At 36.5% G+C, this 18,168-nt stretch overlaps 1 protein-coding gene and 1 pseudogene across 2 annotated transcripts in view; one reads left to right on the forward strand and one right to left on the reverse strand.

Moving 5' to 3' along the window:
- The window catches only part of MARCHF1 (membrane associated ring-CH-type finger 1), a 548,248-nt gene that overhangs the window by 83,953 nt on the left and 446,127 nt on the right, over window positions 1-18,168 (forward strand).
- On the reverse strand, window positions 161-705 carry LOC308556152 (ADP-ribosylation factor 1 pseudogene; annotated as a pseudogene). The gene has a single exon. The product of its transcript is annotated as an ADP-ribosylation factor 1 pseudogene (transcript).

The following is an 18,168-nucleotide window of genomic DNA, read 5'->3' on the forward strand; positions in this document are numbered from 1 at the left end:
AACCCGGTTGCAGGCCGCGTCTGCCCACGTACAGCATGATGGAGCACGCTGGGACCGACCACGGAGACGGCCTCTGGCCCTCACGCCACGGGGCCACATCTGCCCCATGAGAGGAAAGCAAGGGCGAAGGAGCCAGTGATGGGGAAGAGAAAATTTCAGTTCACTTCTGGTTCCAGAGATGACTGGACAGCCAGTCCAGTCCCTCACAGAGCCTGTCCCCACTGGTGGCACAGGTGGCCTGAATGTGCCAGTGCCTGTGGCGCAGAGGGCCCAGCTTCTCCGTGGCCTCGGCCGCGTTCGTGGCCTTGGGGAGGCCCTGCTTGTTTGCGGACAGGAGCGCAACATCCCTGAGCTCGTCTTCCGCCAGCATCCGCATCAGCTCCTCTCGGGCCTTGTTCACATGCTCTCGGTCATTGCTGTCAACCACAAAGATGAGACCGATGAGACCTTGTGTGTTCTGGAAGCCGTGGCGCCACAGAGGCTGGGTCTTGTCCTGGTACCCATGTCGCACACGGCGAAGCCTATGGTGGGCATGGTGGTCACGATCTCACCCAGCTTCAGTTTGTACAGGATGGTGGGCTTCCCCGCAGCGTCCAGGCCCACCATGAGAATGTGCATTTCTTTTTTGGCAAAAAGACCCTTGAAAAGGTTTGCAAAGATATTCCCCGTGCTGTAGACCTGAGGGAGAGACACTGGCCAGGGAAACCCTTGGCAGCCATGGTGCTGCTGCTGCTCTGAGCCAGCGTTGGTTTCACTCCCAGGTCTCCTGGCTCTTATTCTGGACCTTCCTTGAGGTTGTACAGTCCTTGAAATGACCAAGCTTGTGTTACTTGTCCTATAATTCAAGCGACTCTCTCAAGGCTTAGCACCTAGAAAGTGCTCGATGAGTATTTATTGAAATAATGAATAGCACACCATAAATGTTTAAAGCGAAGATGCTCTCTTGCTATATTGAAACATGTACTTATCAATGCAAGATATGGAGGAAAGAAACTCTTTCTGTAAGATAATAATAGTATTCAATTAAGAATGCTTTCTTGCCTTGTCCAGGTGGCTCAGTTGGTTGGAGCAGCATCCTGTACACCAAAAGGTTGCGGGTTCAATCCCCTGTTGGGGCACCTACGGGAGGCAACTGATTGATATTTCTCTCTCACATCAGTGTTTCTCTCTTTCTCTCTCTGTTTCTCTCTCTTTCCCCCTCCCCTCTCTCTCAAATCAATAAAAACATATCCTTGGGTGAAGACTAAAAAATAAAAATGAATGCTTTCATGCTGTCAGAAAGATTTTCAATAGTAGGTTCTGTGAAATTGCTAGGGAGGTCAAAGAAATGAAAAGAAGAATGACACACACACACCTTTTAAAAAACAATTCTGTGAGGTTTCAAGTTTTCAAGAGATGGTCTATTTTAGCATCAGTGCTTACTTACAGTGTCATAGGTTTGCAACTGGAAATGTTGAAGAGCTCATGATTTAGATGGGTTACCAAAGTCTCTAAGTACAAGGCACTTTCAGATTTTGTCAAAACACTTTCTTGTCCTCAAAGCATGTTTGAATTACTGGTAATGCACTGCTCCCTGACAAAGCAATCTGAACACTATAATCCAGCAGGAAAATCAAAGATGTCAAGGACTGCCTAACTAGAGTCAAACATGATAAAGAAGATCTCTAGGGGTGCATCTTTTTCTATATTCTACTGAAGCTTTTGAAAACTTTTCAAATACTGAAGTCTCATAATAAAAAAAATGGACTATTGGCAAATTTTGAAATAATGTTCTTTAAGACTACAGTAAAAGGCCTCAAGTATCTGGCATACAAGCGGGCATTAATAAATAAGTGAAATTATGCCTTTATCCAAATGAAATGGGTGTTCCAGAGTTCTTGCAGTAAAGCTAATGTACTTAGATCAGGACACAGCCACTTTGCCCTTCATTCAGAACTTACTCACTTTTATTGATATGCAATTTAAATATAACCTCAGGCTGCAAATTAAGGATGACAGGAAAGCTTTATAAAAGAAAAGGTTTGACACTAATAGAAATCCCTCATTTAACCAGAAGTGTGGCTAACAGCAGTAAACAGTGACCAGAGAAGTGGAGGAAGGTTTAAATAGGAGAATCCATTGTCAGGATTATATCAAGTTAACCCAGCTTGTAGGAGTCAGAGAAAGACTACTGTCTTTAAATTTCAAAGTTATCGTTTGAAATGTGTTCTAGCTCAGTCCTCATTGTTCACAATTCTGCAATTATGAATTTACCTACTCACTAATATTTATTTGTAACCCCAAAAGCAATACTCTCAGCAATTTCACTGTTGTACACATGCACAAGGGAACAAAAAATGTGAGTCACTGATGCACATGTTCCCAGTTGAGGTCAAACAAAGGGACACTACACTGCCTTTTGGTTCCAGTCCCATACAGTGAACAAGTCTTTTGCGGTCTATTTAGTGCCACATTTTCCCTGCATTTTTTTGGGTGATTTCACTGTTTAAAATGGACCCAAGCATAGTGTTGAAGTGCTATCTAGCATTTCCAAGTGCAAGAGAACTCTGATGTGCCTCATAGAAAAATATGTGTATTAGATAAGTGCCAGTTAGGCATGAATTATTGTGCTGTTAACTTTGAGTTCAGTGTTAATGAAGCAACAATATATATGAAATAAGGTGTCATTCAACAGGAACAGATATAAAACAAAGTTATTTATTGATCAGTTGATGGAAATATGATCAGATACTCTCAGGAACTTAATCTAGTATTTCCCCTAGAAACAGTGGTTCAGTGTTTGCTAATTCATGGTCCACAGTGACTGTTTAGAACATAACTACTGCAGATGACAAGAACTGACTGTATGTTTAAATAGTCCATATTTAAATAGATTGTTAGAATACTGATAATTCTTTAAAATATTTCTTGCTTCTGTGTTTATTCTGCCATAATGTATTTTTTGATGGGGAGGTATGATAATAAAATATTTTTATAAGTTTCTATATTAAAGCAAAGAAAATATATTTTATTATCCTTCCATAAAAACCCAAACATAATTTAGAATAAATTTTATAATAATTTATTCAACTGTTATGGATCTTTCAGACATGACCCATTAAAAGTGGCTTATATGTTAAAATGATTCTTACTATCTTAAAAAGTATTTTAAATGTTTTTATGACCTTATATGCTATAGATAATATAATATTGGTATGTCTTTTCTCTACCACAATTTGTATATTTAGTTCAAATTCACTTCTAAAATTTGATCAATATGGACAAAATTCCGTAATGTTTCCTAAGCTTTCTGTTTTATTGGTTCAACTCTCTATTTTTCCTATAAACATCTTAGATAAAGTGACTGCTTATATCATCAACTAGAAAGCCTGATAGAGAAGCAAAAGTACTTCAGGGCAATGAGCTTTGTAGTAGGTTTTGTAGGAACTATGGAATACAAATTATTAAGAACAGCCTTCTTATGTCTATGCCTCTGCTGCCCTCCAAAGAGAGATCACATAATGAATTAGTGAAAGTAATCCTTGCTTGAATTATAGGACTCAACACATGACAGCATGCTTAATATTTAATTTAGACCCTTCTGAGAATTTAACAGATAGGCATAGACTACTCATCAGTTTAACAGTCATTTAATAAACCAAATAAGGTTAAGTGGATTACTTCTGTGATAAAAAGTCAGAAGTGATTGAAGAAAGGAGAAAAGATCAGATGAAGACTGCAAACTCATTAGAGGCTCCAGCCAGAACTCTCAGAAAGTGTGTGAGATAATGAATACATGTTGTTTTAAGCCAGTAAAATTGGGAGAAGTTTGTAATGAAACAACAAATAATACATATTATTATTATTATTATTGCTTTGGATCAAGCATTTAAATGTATCTTCGCTTGTATTGATCAATGCAATTGGTAAGAAGCAGTAATTGAAACAAAATTTAGTACTAAAATCCCACAATTCTACCTAGATATCAGGGGACAAGAAATATATAAAAACGGAATACAGGCAGCAGAATAGAAGAAATAGAATATATGCTATGTTACTTCCCCTAAAGTAAAAAGCCAGGATGTGAAGTGGAGGAAGGAGGCAAAAAGAACGAATATATTTTCTTTATGCCAAATTCTGTGTATCACTGGGTTTCTTCACCAGCAGTTTCCTGTAGCCTTGATAGAGAAAGAAGGGCAGCCAAGAAATTAAACTAGAACTTAAGAAGTCAACCACAACTTAAAGGTTCCGAGAAGTTTCTGGATCTCAGCACTTATCATAGTAGGGGAAAAACATTAGGGCTAAATTTTAGGTTCGGTTAAACAATTTTCCTGAACTATCTGTACTCTAGTAGTGGATCTAATACAGTCGGACTAATATGAAGTAAAATGCAATATTCTAAAGCGTGAGTTGGTTCTTTCTGTATATTTTTGTTCTATAGCTCGATCTAAGATTTGGAACTTGAGGTTCAGGGAAATCGGGACTATTTCCACAGGCCTCCTATACTGAGAAGACAGGAAGTAAGCTGGATATAACCAAGAATGTTTTCTTGGACAGTTCACAGCGTACACATTGTTACTGGGAAACCGCCCCGGTCGGGTTGGGGCGGCCTGTCGCTGTGTCCAATTCAGCGGAGGCAGGGTTGAGTCGTATAAGGCGTTTATTGAGAAGGCCGGCCAACCAAGAAGACGGGGCATAGGGGCATCCAAACCCTGCCTTACAGCATGGTGCAGGGGGCGGATTGTCAGGGGGAACGGGGTAAGTCGAGGCTGGGGATGGAACGCAGCTACGTGCAGCCCCAGAGACATCAGCTGTTGTTCTTGACCAGCCGGGCGATGCGCAGACAAGACGGTGCTGAGTCTTGTGGTCAGCACATGTCCCTGACTGCTCTGTGCCTCGAGATTTGTGACTTTCTTCTTATTGCCCTGTGGGTTTGTGTCCAACCATAGACCAGCCTGCTGAATTCAAAGGGAACAAAATGGGTCTGGAAAGGACAGACTTGTAACAATATATCATGCATCATACTATGAAGTAAGCACAACTAGTTATACAATCAAACTATAAATCATAATATTCAGGCTTTCGCACCCCATCAAAATGAGGAGAGTGATCTGGGAGAGAGAAAGATTAAGCCTAGAGGAAAAGTTTTAGAGAATGGCCTTACTTAAGGCATGCGAGGAAGGGAAATTAGAGATAAATTGTATCCGGAAAAACAGAATAGAGTTTTACAAAGTCTGGATACCTCAGCTTGATTTAAGCTATAATAAAGCTTATTTTGATGTGAAACCACATTTTTTCTTCTCATCAGGTCCCAGCAAAGGCTATCAGAACCTGTTTACCTCAGTAATACTGCTGAGTAGATATTCAGTTGCTGAGGTAAATACAGGCTCTGGTGAGGGTAGTTTAAGTAGAAACCTTTCCCATTGTATGTAATACTGAAATCTTTTTAAAAATTCTGTTTCCATCTTTGATTTAAGATCTAATGCTGCTTTATAATCACGTCATTTTTATTGTATATTTCTTGGATTTAAGAGATTAAGGAGAATTAGTTCTAATGCCAGGGCATAATTTGAAAAAGCATATTTCAAGTAAATCCATTATAAAATTTCATCATTTTTATCTTTGACAATTTCCCTTAGAAGTGCATTAAGGTACAGTAGTCACCCCTTATCTGTGTGGGGGGGATACATTCCAAGACCCCCAGTTGATGCCTGAAACTGCAGATAGTATCAAGCCTTATATATACTATAATTTTTCCTGTATCTACATGCACACTTCTGATAAAGTTTAATTTATAAATTATGCACAGTAAGAAATTAACAACGTTTGACAATAAAATAGAACAGTTACCATAATATACTGTAGTAAAAGTTATGTGAATGTGCACGTGCGTGCTCTCTCTCCCTTTCTCGCAAAATACTCTGTTTTCAGACCAGGGTTGATGATGGGTAACTGGAACCATGGGAAGTAAAACTGTGGATAAGGGAGGAGACTGTAATGCATTTTGTCAAGGAAAAAAGGGCAAATAGGCTGAAACCCTGCTTGGTCCTTGATTATAACTGTCATAGACGCGTCAATAAAATAAGTTCACTGGCTAAAGCAAGGTAGTAGATTAAGGTTTTATTGTTATTTTTATGGTCATCTCTTGTTTATTTTATTGTGAACTTTCTAGCAAAGTAAGTCATAGAAAAGATACGTAGTATGTATTGTATCATATCCTTGTAGGCATGAACCGTAAGTAGCTCTCATGTAGTTTATTCAGCATATGCAGACATTATAAGACTTTAGATAAAGATATTAGAAGGCTCTTGAATTAAATGTTTTTCTATTGCTTATTCAGATATTAATAATTCTAACTTGTTAAACCATTCTGTAGCATCCAGAAGGTAATTTTTATCCTTCATAGTAATTTTATTTATTTTTTAATATATCTTTATTGATTTCAGAGAGAGGAAAGGAGAGGGAGAGAGAGACAGAAACATCGATGAGAGAGCCATTGATCGGCTGCCTCCTGCACGCCCCCAACTGGGGATCGAGCCCGCAACCCGGGCATGTGCCCTGACTGGGAACCGAACCCCGATCTCTTGGATCCTAGGTCGACGCTCAATGGCTGAGCCATGCCCGGCTGGGCCTTCATAGTGATTTTAGATAGGAGAGAACTCCAGCATGAGTTTTCTCCAGTATGAGGTTGTCTACTTTATCTTAATTCATAATGTCACTAATAAAACTCAGTTGATAGAGACATTCCAGAAATAGATATTTAAAGTGGGTAAGCATACATTTTCATTTAAAAAACTTTCAGAAATAATTAGCCATCTAATATGAAATTCAATTTATAATATTCATGTGGCAACTAAACTATAAGAAAAACTTAGTCCCAGGAATAATATTTAAGAATTGTGAGGAATTTGTGGTGTTTTATAGCAACGGGCATAAGTGTAGTATGATAACTTTTTATATTAACCTTCAAAAATCAGCAGTCATTTTTATTCAGCATTCAAGTGAAGAGTGATTAGAGCCAAAAGACAATGAATGAAAATGTGTTGCTTGATTGAAATTAGCTTTTACTAAAATTAGTACTGACTTTGTTCTTTGTTGAACTAATCAAGCTCATCATGTAAGTGGTTCCCTTCTTTCCTTCCGAATAGTTTTCATGTAAATGAAATAACATGATGACTTAATTCCAAGATTTCTCACTGGTCAGTTATCCCGTTATACATTTTACAATATTGTTGTATGAGTTAACTCAAGACCTTTTTTGATGATAGGACTAGGGGTCATTCAGTCATTTTCATTGTAATTACATAATTAAAGCATATAAGTTGTTCATAATCAGTCTTAAGAGCCTGGATGTAGAGTTGGTTATAGATTTAAGAACTTATTTTCCTGACAAAATGTATTCCTCTCATATACCTTTGTGAATCTGACCTATAATATATGAATTTCTGGGGAAACAGTATAGAAGAAGAGAATGCATCCTTTTGATGATTTAATGTTGGGTGTTTATGTGTAATTTGGGTTGAGAGCTGGGAGTAAAAGACAGGACATGTGGTCTATGAATTTCAATCCTCAGCTCTTAGTCCTGTCCATACCAAAATGCCTACGCGAATTTATAACTGTTTAATTCTGCTCTTCCTCTTAGGATATGTGTGTCAAGCACTTCAGAGTGTCCTCGTCACACATCTCTGGTAGACTTAAAAGATACTTGATAATTGTTCCAAAATTTGAAGTAATTTACAGATTTGTTCTATTTTGATCCTGATTGCAGAAGTATGCCCAAGGGTAAGGGGGGATTCCAGCCAAGAATCTAACCACTGAGGTTTCTAAATTTCATAATGCTTTTAAAAAATATATTGACCACTTTACCAGCAATGGAATTGTGAAAGAAGGAGCCATCTTATGCTGTCAGGAATGCTGTGGGAGAAACTTCTGTGGAGACTGGATTGGGAGATCTGTACTTTTATTCCACCTAAAAACTTTTTTTCCCTTTTTCTTTTAAAAATATCTTTTATGCTTCCCCCCTCCCCCATCAAAGCAACATAGAATTTGTGGTGGAGACAGAATTTGAAAAGCTGAAGAAAATATATCGTTTCTTTTTGTTCCTCACTTTAAGTCCCAGACTTTTATTTCAATTCACATCTTATTTACTAAGCTAGATAAATTGTAAGGAGAAAGTAGGATTCCTTAAGCATTTGTGTTCTATTTTTATATATGTGTTGTTCTTATATTTCTAGGTAGCAATGTTTTCAGGGTTAGCATTATTCTGATAATCCCTGGGAAGGGATTCTGCAAGTTCAGTATTATGCTTGTTTGAATTAATACTTCATTATTATTTCACAAATCAATACACTGAGCAATAAAAGTAAATGCTCATTCAAGCTCTTTACCAAAAGTAATAATAGTAGCATGTATTATTTATTGCTGCATAACCAATTACTCCCAAATGTAGCAACTCAATCAAAACAATTTACTAGTGACTTAACTGGGTGGTTCTGGCTGAGAGTCTGTAATACAGTTGCAGTCAAGAGTTCAGCCTGAGCTACAGCCAGTTGGACGCTGAACTGGGGCTGGAGGTTCCACTTTCAAGAAGGACCACTCACATCGCTGTTGACCGAAGGCTCTGTTTCTCATTAACCATTGGCACACGGGCCATCCCATGGCGCTACTCACAGCGTCCCAGTTCACTTTCCCCAGAATGAGTGACCCAAAGAGAGAGCACCACTCAAGCCTCAGCGTCACAGAGATGGATTTATGGCCTGGTCTGCATTTGCACACCAGCACGCCCATCTTACCCATTCATCATTGCAAGTCCACACTACCCTCCCGGGAAGGGGGGTGGGAAGCCAGCTCTATCTTTTGAAGGGAGAACTATCAAAGAATTCGTGGACGTTTAAAAACTACTACATAGCATTGCTATTGATAATAGGTACCATTTAGTGAGAACTTATTATAAAGTAGACACTATTTTCTCTAAGCACAAAACTAGTTCTGTGTAACTTCCCTTCCTACCTCAGATTTGCCTGCTGCACACAGATGCCCCTGCCTTAGTGTTTACTCTCAAAGCTGTAATATCCTGTTTTTCCATTCTTCCTCTACTGACCTGATTTAAATACCAACTTGTTTTTTGTCTGTTGATTTTATTACAGGGTTCTTGCATGTATTTACTCTGTCTTCTGCTCTCTCGATTAAGACTGGAATTTGGTATTCTAACCCCAGGAACATCTTGTTTTCTCTGATTAAGAAGGCCAATAGGTTTACACCCATTCGTTCACATGAGCTAAAATTTCTAAAGCAATTCTTAGCAAAAGGACTAGAAAATAAAATTGTATCTTCTATTAAATATCTGAAGGCAAGGGAATTGTGGAGGGTCATTCATTTCCTCAGATGTTCTTGTTTTAATAATTAAAAATAAGAAAAAGTCAGATATACACTCTGAGTTCATTCCTGGAGGGTGCATTAAGGTTAAGATACACATTTTTTCTGCCCTAAACCTTATAGGTTTGACCGTCATTCAATCTGATGCTTTTTGTGGAGTCAGCTCCATGGTAAACCAAATGGTTCCACATGCAGATTAACTGCTAAAGAGGACTTTTCAAAGTAAAGGCTGTTACTATGATAATTAGTGAAAGATAAAGCTACTTATTATAACATTCTATTTCACCCAGTTAGGGGAAACTCATGTTTAACTGAATTTACAGTTATTCTCTATTAGATTTCGGGGCATTTAATATAATAGGGCCAAATATATAAAATATAGTGATAGCAAAGAAAATTCAACCCTTTATCATCAAGGGGGGAATCTGTGCCTCTAAACCAGGATTGCTGTAGAATCTAGACTGCTGGGTTTGGTAAATGGAGTGGGGTGCTTCCCCTCGAGTGGACATGTGGTTTAAAGCAACATCATCATCATCATCATCAGTTAATATTCATTCAGAACTTATTATGTGAGTAATATTTTTCATCCTGTAATTTAACTATAAAAACATGTCTACAAATAAGACCCCTTAATGTATTCATTTTATAGATGAAAACACTGAGGCATAGAGAGATTAAGTGACTTGTCTAGGATTATGTTTCTAGGAAACAATAAAGGGGGACTCAGACCCAGGATCCCGATGTGATATCACCATATCACCCTCAGACTGTATTACAGCGCTTCCTCCAGGTATGAACTGCCTCTACCTCCCATCACAGTCTAATAAGATATTTGTCTTCTCAAACACTTGGCAAAGGACTCCTGTATTTGGCTGAATGTATAGATATAGATGGTTTTTTATTAGCAACCCTAGGTAGGTGCACCAGAATATGGCAGAAATACCCAAGACTGCAAGAATACTCCTTTTGCCATCCTCTTTTGCATTATTATTTTTTAAAAATTTAGCAAAATAACTCTGAGGTAATATAGTGGCTTTGGCTGTTTTTAACACACTTGTCATCATCGCTGCCTTTATCCCTGCCCCCAACCTCCAGCGTAGTTTGTATGAAGTAGTATTCCTGCCACCAGATATCAGCAAATGCATTCTCTTCAAATCCTTTGACATTGTTGACCATAGTTTTTGGGTCACTGTTAACAAATTTGTAATTCAGTGCTCCCTGTTGGCTACGACATTTAAGATGCCTACAAAAAAGGGGTTGGAGGGGGGACTTCTCCCAATCTCTATTTACTGGTCCTTTCTGTTTTTCCACTAATTCCATAGGGGAAATCATGTCATAAAACCTACATTTTAATATTTTCATTAATAGACCTCCTTGATTTTTTGGTTATGCTTTCAACTATTATGGGAAAAAAAGCCTTTCATCAAAAGGCAAATTAATGTCAGAGAGATGTGGATAAGGGCTGGGAAAGAAAAGGACACCTAGTGCATAGTCATTTGGTATGATCTGTGCTGTTCGACACGTACAGGGTGGGGCAAAAGTAGGTTTATAGTTGTTCATATGTGAAATAATACAATAATTAAGAAATAATACAAGAATAAACTGTTTTTCATATAACTGTAAACCTACTTTTGCCCTACCCTGCATTTGTTTGTATTACATTCAGTACAAGGTTCTATATATTCTGTTCTATTATGCAAGGTTCTATTTTATATTATAAAATGTGTGTATTAAGACATATAAATGTACATTATGTATATATACACATATATGCATGCATGTGTATGTATGTATGCACTTGCTGCCTTCATCCCATCTGTTTATGTATATATGTATAAATACATGTAAATGTATATACACATATACATGTACACGTGTATGTAATGCACATATATATATGTCTTACTAGACATATTTTACAATGTCCTTGTTCTGTCCTCTTTGTTTCTTCTTTTTCCCCCCACATTTTATTTGTGTTTTTCCACCAAATTTTGGGTCAATTTTTCATTTCAGTAATGTGATTTTCAGTTGAGTTAGTCTACTCCTCAATCTATCTTGTTTGTACATTTCCTTTTTATCATTTATTTTATTTTACCAAACTGTTTTTCCCCCCAACAACTCTAATAGCTTATTTCCCCCATCATCTCTCTCTCTGTTGTTGGTTTATTGACATGATAGCCTTTCTCACATATCTCTGAGGTTATTAATTAGATTTACTTGATATTTTTTCTGCTTTATTGTTTTTCAGGAGTTTGCTAAATTTGTAAATAGCTTGGCAAGACTTCTTCTGTGTTAATTTTCAACTTCTTGGTGATTTGAGGCTATCTATTAGTGTTTGTGCTTAAAATTTTAGATTAAATAGTACTGGCAGCTGGAGTGAATTTTAAAGTCTTAATGTGGGTTATAGAAGACTAATTTTGTTGCTCATTGGTTGGAGGGGTGGGAGGCACTGTTGGGTAACAGGGTAGGTAGGTGGTGTGTTTTCTGAGCATGGGGCCTCTCGACCATAGTTAGCAGAAAACACGGTTTTATTCCAGACCCCATTTTAGAGTGTCCAAATCAGAATTACACTTGCAGCGTTAGCTGTACACATGTAATTTGGGGGAGGCTTAAAAAGAATGATATAGGATTATATCCAAGCAGTTAAAGCTATGCAATATAGTGTAAAATAAGTTGAAATGAATCAACACGAACAAAAGAATTATTGAGCATCTGCTGTATTCTAGATAATATTCCAAACTAAGCTCAAAAGCTGATTAAAAGGGAAAATAGGAGTGGGTGCTAGGGAGCAGATTAATATGCATGTGAGGAGCTGGTAAATTATAGTCCTGAGATTTTACCGCTGAAAACCATAACGAGCACTTGAGTATATTTCACTTGATGCTTTCTCTCTGATGCCTCATATATTTCAGAAAATAGTATACACATAATTTTACATGCTGCTTTCGAGTAAATAGTATATATATTAGGTGTTTTACATGTTTTATTTTATTTTAAATATATCTTTATTGTTGAAAGTATTACAGATGACCCCCGTTTTTCCCCATTGACCCTACTCCTCCCCACTACCATCCCCCCCAGGCCTTCACCCCATTATTGTCTGTGTTGGTGGGTTATGCACATATGCATACAAGGTCTTTGGTTGATCTCTTCCCTCCCCCCCACTTCCTTCTGAGAATATTATATTAAATGTTTTATTAACTTAAATAAATAAATAACTTAGAGCTGCACCAACTTTTTATAATGATTATAAAGTTAACGGTTATCTCTGTACAGAGCCAGCTCCCTTCTATAGGGCTGTTTAGGTAATGTCTTAGGTATTGCTAATGTAAGTTACATATTGAACATCTTTTTATGGAAAGCCATTTTCTACATTTCAGATTTTTATAGGATAGATTATTAAAGGAGAGGCTACTAGGTCAAAGTTTGTGAAAGTTTTTAATGCTAGTGACATGCAGATAGACCAGGGAGAGAACATGTGGGTGGGGGTAGAGATACACAAAAAAATAAAGAGCATAAAATTAAAACCGCACGAGAGAAAAAAATCTAAGATGCTTATGGAGAGTATCTAGCTCTTCACTTTGACTAAAGGATAGTGTAGATGCTGTCAGCGAGAATGCTAGACGTGGCCTGAGGCAAGACTAAATAAGCTTTTCAAAACTGGAACTCATATTATTTTCTTGGGATGCTAATGGGTAATACTGGAGAGTGCTCTGGGTGCAAATAAATGTAGAAATTGAAAAACTGAGCAAGCAGTTTTTTTCAGAGATTTTCAGTGCCTTTAATATGTTACTCTGAATCTTTATTCTCTAAGAGGAGAACATTATGGGTAGAGTATTCTAGCATCTTACCAAGGGGCAGTTTTTAAAGAGCAGTAACGTACGTCATGAAACACTTTGGAAAGTGATAGCTTATGGCAGGAGGGGCTTGATTGCTATGGAATTTGAACTTAGTTTGATGGGCGAGAAAATCACTGGAGAGAGCCTGTCTGCTCACGTTCACAATGAATGGTGACATTTTTATCTTTGGGTCTTCTTCCTGAAATATCGGACTTGAGTCTCATAAATACCTGGGTTGAAGAGTAAATGCAGTCAGTATCTTCCATTTGCTTTTCCAATGAGTTTATGTTACTGCACTCAGCATTCAATCTTTTGACTTTGCTGGTGTCTTTTGAAGAAATGCTCAAGTCCTCAAATGTTGCTATTAACAGCCACTGTTGTCACCGTATGCATGTATTTTCATGACAGCTTCCTGCTTCTCCCTTCACTATTTTAGTTAATTCAGAATAAAACAATGAAATATTATTTCCTACCTACAGGTTTGCTTTTGTCACTTTGTATTTCTAAAACATCATTTTTAGTTCAACTTTTAACATTCCCTTTGAGACTTTCCCTACTTTAGTATTTCTACATACTTTATTATTCTTACTGTGCAAACCGGTATATAGTTCACGACCTCTATCAAATAATACTCTTAGGGTGATATGACATATATCATAAACACCGAACAACCATCATTTGTAAAACTCATCAAAATGTACAGTCTATCCTTACTGCTTTGATTAGGCAGAACTTTGTTATAAATGTCTATCCATCTGTCTCCCTCCCTCCCTTCCTAGCTCTTCATTTTTACCCCTCAGGGGACTCTGTAGAGAACCACCTGTGGGAAATGCGACCCTATGCAGATGTGGGTGAAGCGTGTCTCGCATGCTTATGCTAACAGGGGTTATAATTTCTGTCATTTCTACAAACCTCCTTTGCCTTTTACAAAATTATTTTACTTATAATGTAGCCTTCCTTCCTTTCTGATATAGGTAAATCACAAATGTCCTTCACATACTTGAAGAGCCACCTTTTTGTGTGCTGCCTTTCTGAAATATTTCTTGTAAACTAATTACCTCAAACACATACAACATAAAAACACACCCAATCTAAATGAACAGGAAGGCAGGAGAAAAGAAGAAGACACATGTTAACTTGAAATTTAAAATACTAAATATATCAACTGCTATTCTAAAGAAAATAAAAGTATTGACAGGTGGTATTCAAATATATATATATATTTACTAAAATGACAATAAAAGTTTATATTTATCCCTTTAAAGAGAGTATAACAATGAAGTTTACCTGCCTAACAGATCAAATTAATTCAAAGGTCACCAACATAAAATTTCAATCATTTTAGATTATTAAGTTATAAAGAGACAATTTCTGGAGGATTTTTATAGCAGATACCAATAATTTTCCCCCATAATCTTGCCCCATTAGGCCTTTTTTTTTTTTTTTTTTACTACCTAAACCCTGATTCCTTTAGGTCCTGGCATGTCCCTTCAGCTCAGGGAACGTGCTGAGGGAATGATCAGAGTTGGCCCAAACCAGTCCTGATAAGCTCATTTTCCTTGGCCTGTGATGGCTCTGGAAGCAGACACATGACCCAGTTTTGACAAATAAAATGTAAACAGAGCCTCTTGGATAGCATAGCCATTCACTCTTTTTTTGTTTGAAACACTGGTGTTTAGACATACAGCAACACGGACTTTGTGACAATGAGGCAACATGTCAAGTGTAAAAATCAACAAAATATTGGTGGATGAGAGAGAAAAATCTTGTATTTCTGAAAACATCATTGAGCATCTGTACCATCCTCAGATTTCTGCTTCTGCATATCTGTTTGTATAAAAAATATCAACCATTATTTGTTGAGTTCACTCTAGATGGGTTGACTTTCTTTTACTTTAAAATCATTTCTAATGGATACAAAATTGATGCTATGTATTGGCTTTTATTAATTAAGACTTACATGAGTGTTAGAGACTCTTTGAATACTCAATTAATCCTGTTTATATTAATTTTATTTTCTGTTCTTCCCTCAGATCTCAGTTGCTCCCCTGATTATTTCAGTTCTCCCATTACCACCGTCATAATATCATGTGTTTCTCCTTACTAGTTATAATTTAATTTTATTTGTGTAATTACATATTTAATGATTGCTTTATCTGTTACTTGTCATGTTTGAACATTGGAACAGAAGATACCCCATAATATTTAATATAAAGTAAATTTAACACAGTTATATATACAGATCTGTTGCCCTGTGTCCTTAAGAATGCATTTGGTGTAAAGGAAATGTTCTTATTGTCAACAATTCAGCAAATTCATAGACTATTATATACATCCTAAATCTAGTGTACAAATGTGATAATGCCCATTAATGTGTGTTTTGAGGATAGAACCAATTTTGAAGGGAATGGGGGTTTTTATCTCCCCCCCCCCATGTATTTTTTCAGACTCTACTAGAAGAGAACAAACAAATAAAAATAATTTTAGGCAGGGAAAGGAAATTGCCCAAAATGTCTCTAAAAATATATTCCTCAGTATCTACTGCTGCTTTATTTTTGTTACAGTAATGGACTTCATTTTTAATAACTTTTACTATGATCTGTAGTGATCACAAAGATAATTTTCAAAAAGTTTTCCGTATTTTCCAGAATGTATAATTTCTAAAGTTAAAACGTAACTTTTAAAAAATGTAACTATTTTATTCAAATCATTAATTACAGAGGGGCAAATAAGATGGTAAGTCTATTTTGAGACTCCAGGATTAAATAGTTCATCTGGAAAGGCATTCAAAGTGTTAGAGTAGGATTGCTAGGTTAGAAAGTGGATCATTGTGTCTCACGAGGCTATAAAATCGTAACCTTCAGGGTTACCTATTCTACTGGACAGAAAGCTACATGTTCACATATAACTTCACAGAGTTTGTAATGAACTGTAATTAAATAGAAATGGTAAAGTCAGGCACAGGTATCTGCTCTTCGAGATTTAAGTAAGCCTTAAGTGGGTTTGTTAAACTGTGTCCTAGGGTAACATTAAAAGGACATATTATCTACTGTTTCTTTGCTCCTTTTTTTTTTTTTAATTAAATTTTAAGAGGGTTAATCAGAGATACTTTACAGTTAATAACCTTTAAAAATGTACAGAGATACTGAATTCTTTTTTTTTTTCTTCTATTTGAGACTTGATAGCTCCTGCTTCCTAAATCATTCTAGTACTATGAAGGCGTAGTACAGATACTGCTCCTTCCTACCTTGTGTTAACACTTCGTCAGTGAGACTAAATTGAATTATTGTATCATCCATCCCTCTGAATTTTATAAAATGAAAAATTGTTCAACATAAATAAAATAGATTGGGAATTTCAAGTTTTATATTATAATCGATTCTTTATTATTATAATATAATTGATGCATAGTCTTTATATTTTATTACCATATTGCTTTAAAAAAATGTAATTGAAGATTATTGGTTTTAGACTAGAGATAAAAAGTACATTCCAAACTTCAATAAAACTGATAGGTATATGACTAAGTATTCAAATTTAATATTATTCTACATTATTAATAATAATATACTTCAACATGATTATAACCTTTATCAGTGAGTGCACAAGCTGAAACAGATGCTAGGAACACTCATATATGAGTTTCTTCACAAAAATCCTAATCTCCTGTGAAACAAATCTAAGTTTGAACTTCTCAAGAAGGAAACAGTAGGAAATCAGGGAATAAAGTAATATCTATTGTAACCCAAATCACTACTATTGAGACATTCCAGCCTTCTTTTACATTAATAGCAAAATATAATGGCTTATGCACAATTTTCTGGCAAGGATTCCCTACATCAACAATTTTCAACCAGTGTGCTGCAAGATTTTTAAAAATATACAATACCTCACCATTTAGTCTGGGGCACTGACCTCTTTTCCCTTAGATTGTAAAAAAAAAAAAAAAAAAAAAAAAAAAAAGACAACAGCCAACACAACAATGGACGTTTGGTGTGAATGAATTATACCTATTTTTTTTCAGATTGGCAAAAAATATAATATGATTTTTGGTGTGCTGCAGAATTTTAGTAATTACTTTATGTGTGCCATGAGATGAAAGTTGAAAATCACTGCTCTTGGTAGAGGCTTGTCGCCTACGGTCACATCCTGTTCCTAATCCTGTTCCCGGCTCACTCTTTTATCTCCTGTGCCTACTGTCCTTTCACCCCTCTTTATTCTCCAACCTCATTTATGCAACACCATGAGCTTAAAAGACTCTTCCTGAAGGTTTGGAGTGAGACAGAGAGTTTAGAGCATAGAAAAAAGCAAAAGTACTACTTAATTTTGAATACTTAACACTACCATTCTTTGACTTTCATGGTCCTTCTTCATTGCAGAAAAATAATTTCTAACTTGTTTCCAGTAAGTTCTCTCCATTATCTTCACACATTTCGTTATCATTCTATTCTTATGTGAATGCCAAGTACTTACTTCCCTCTTTATAATTTTGTTTGCCTTATTATATGGGGAAATTTAGCACCTTATCTAAATGTTTATCAGAAAGGCTTTAATTGTCCAGTGATACTTTCCTTTTTCAAACAAAATAATTCTAGAATATATTCTTAAAGGAAAAGCCTGAGGAATCTATAATGAGAATACTTCCTCTCCCATAGATAGCAGAAGCTAGGCCATCATTTTTTTTTAATAGTCAAGATGATGATGATGATGATGATTTTCTCTTTCAGTTACAAAATTAGATCTCCACTAAAAACTTTCCCCAACTCTCAGGGTGAGTCACTGGGGTGAGAGCATTTTCCCAGCCTGCTCTCTGGAAGTTTTCTCCTCATATATGCAGATGGACACAGGAATACTGATGTGTGGGCACCACCTTTCAGGCTGCAGTTTGGCTTCCTGGGGGTGGATGTGCCCTGGAGCTGATGACTCTGTTCTTTCCCTTTGTCTTCTAAGTACTTTTAATACCCTTACACATGGT

The sequence above is a fragment of the Miniopterus schreibersii genome (genome assembly GCF_964146895.1).
Source record: "Miniopterus schreibersii genome assembly, chromosome: 4".
NCBI classification, from domain to species: Eukaryota; Metazoa; Chordata; class Mammalia; order Chiroptera; family Miniopteridae; genus Miniopterus; species Miniopterus schreibersii.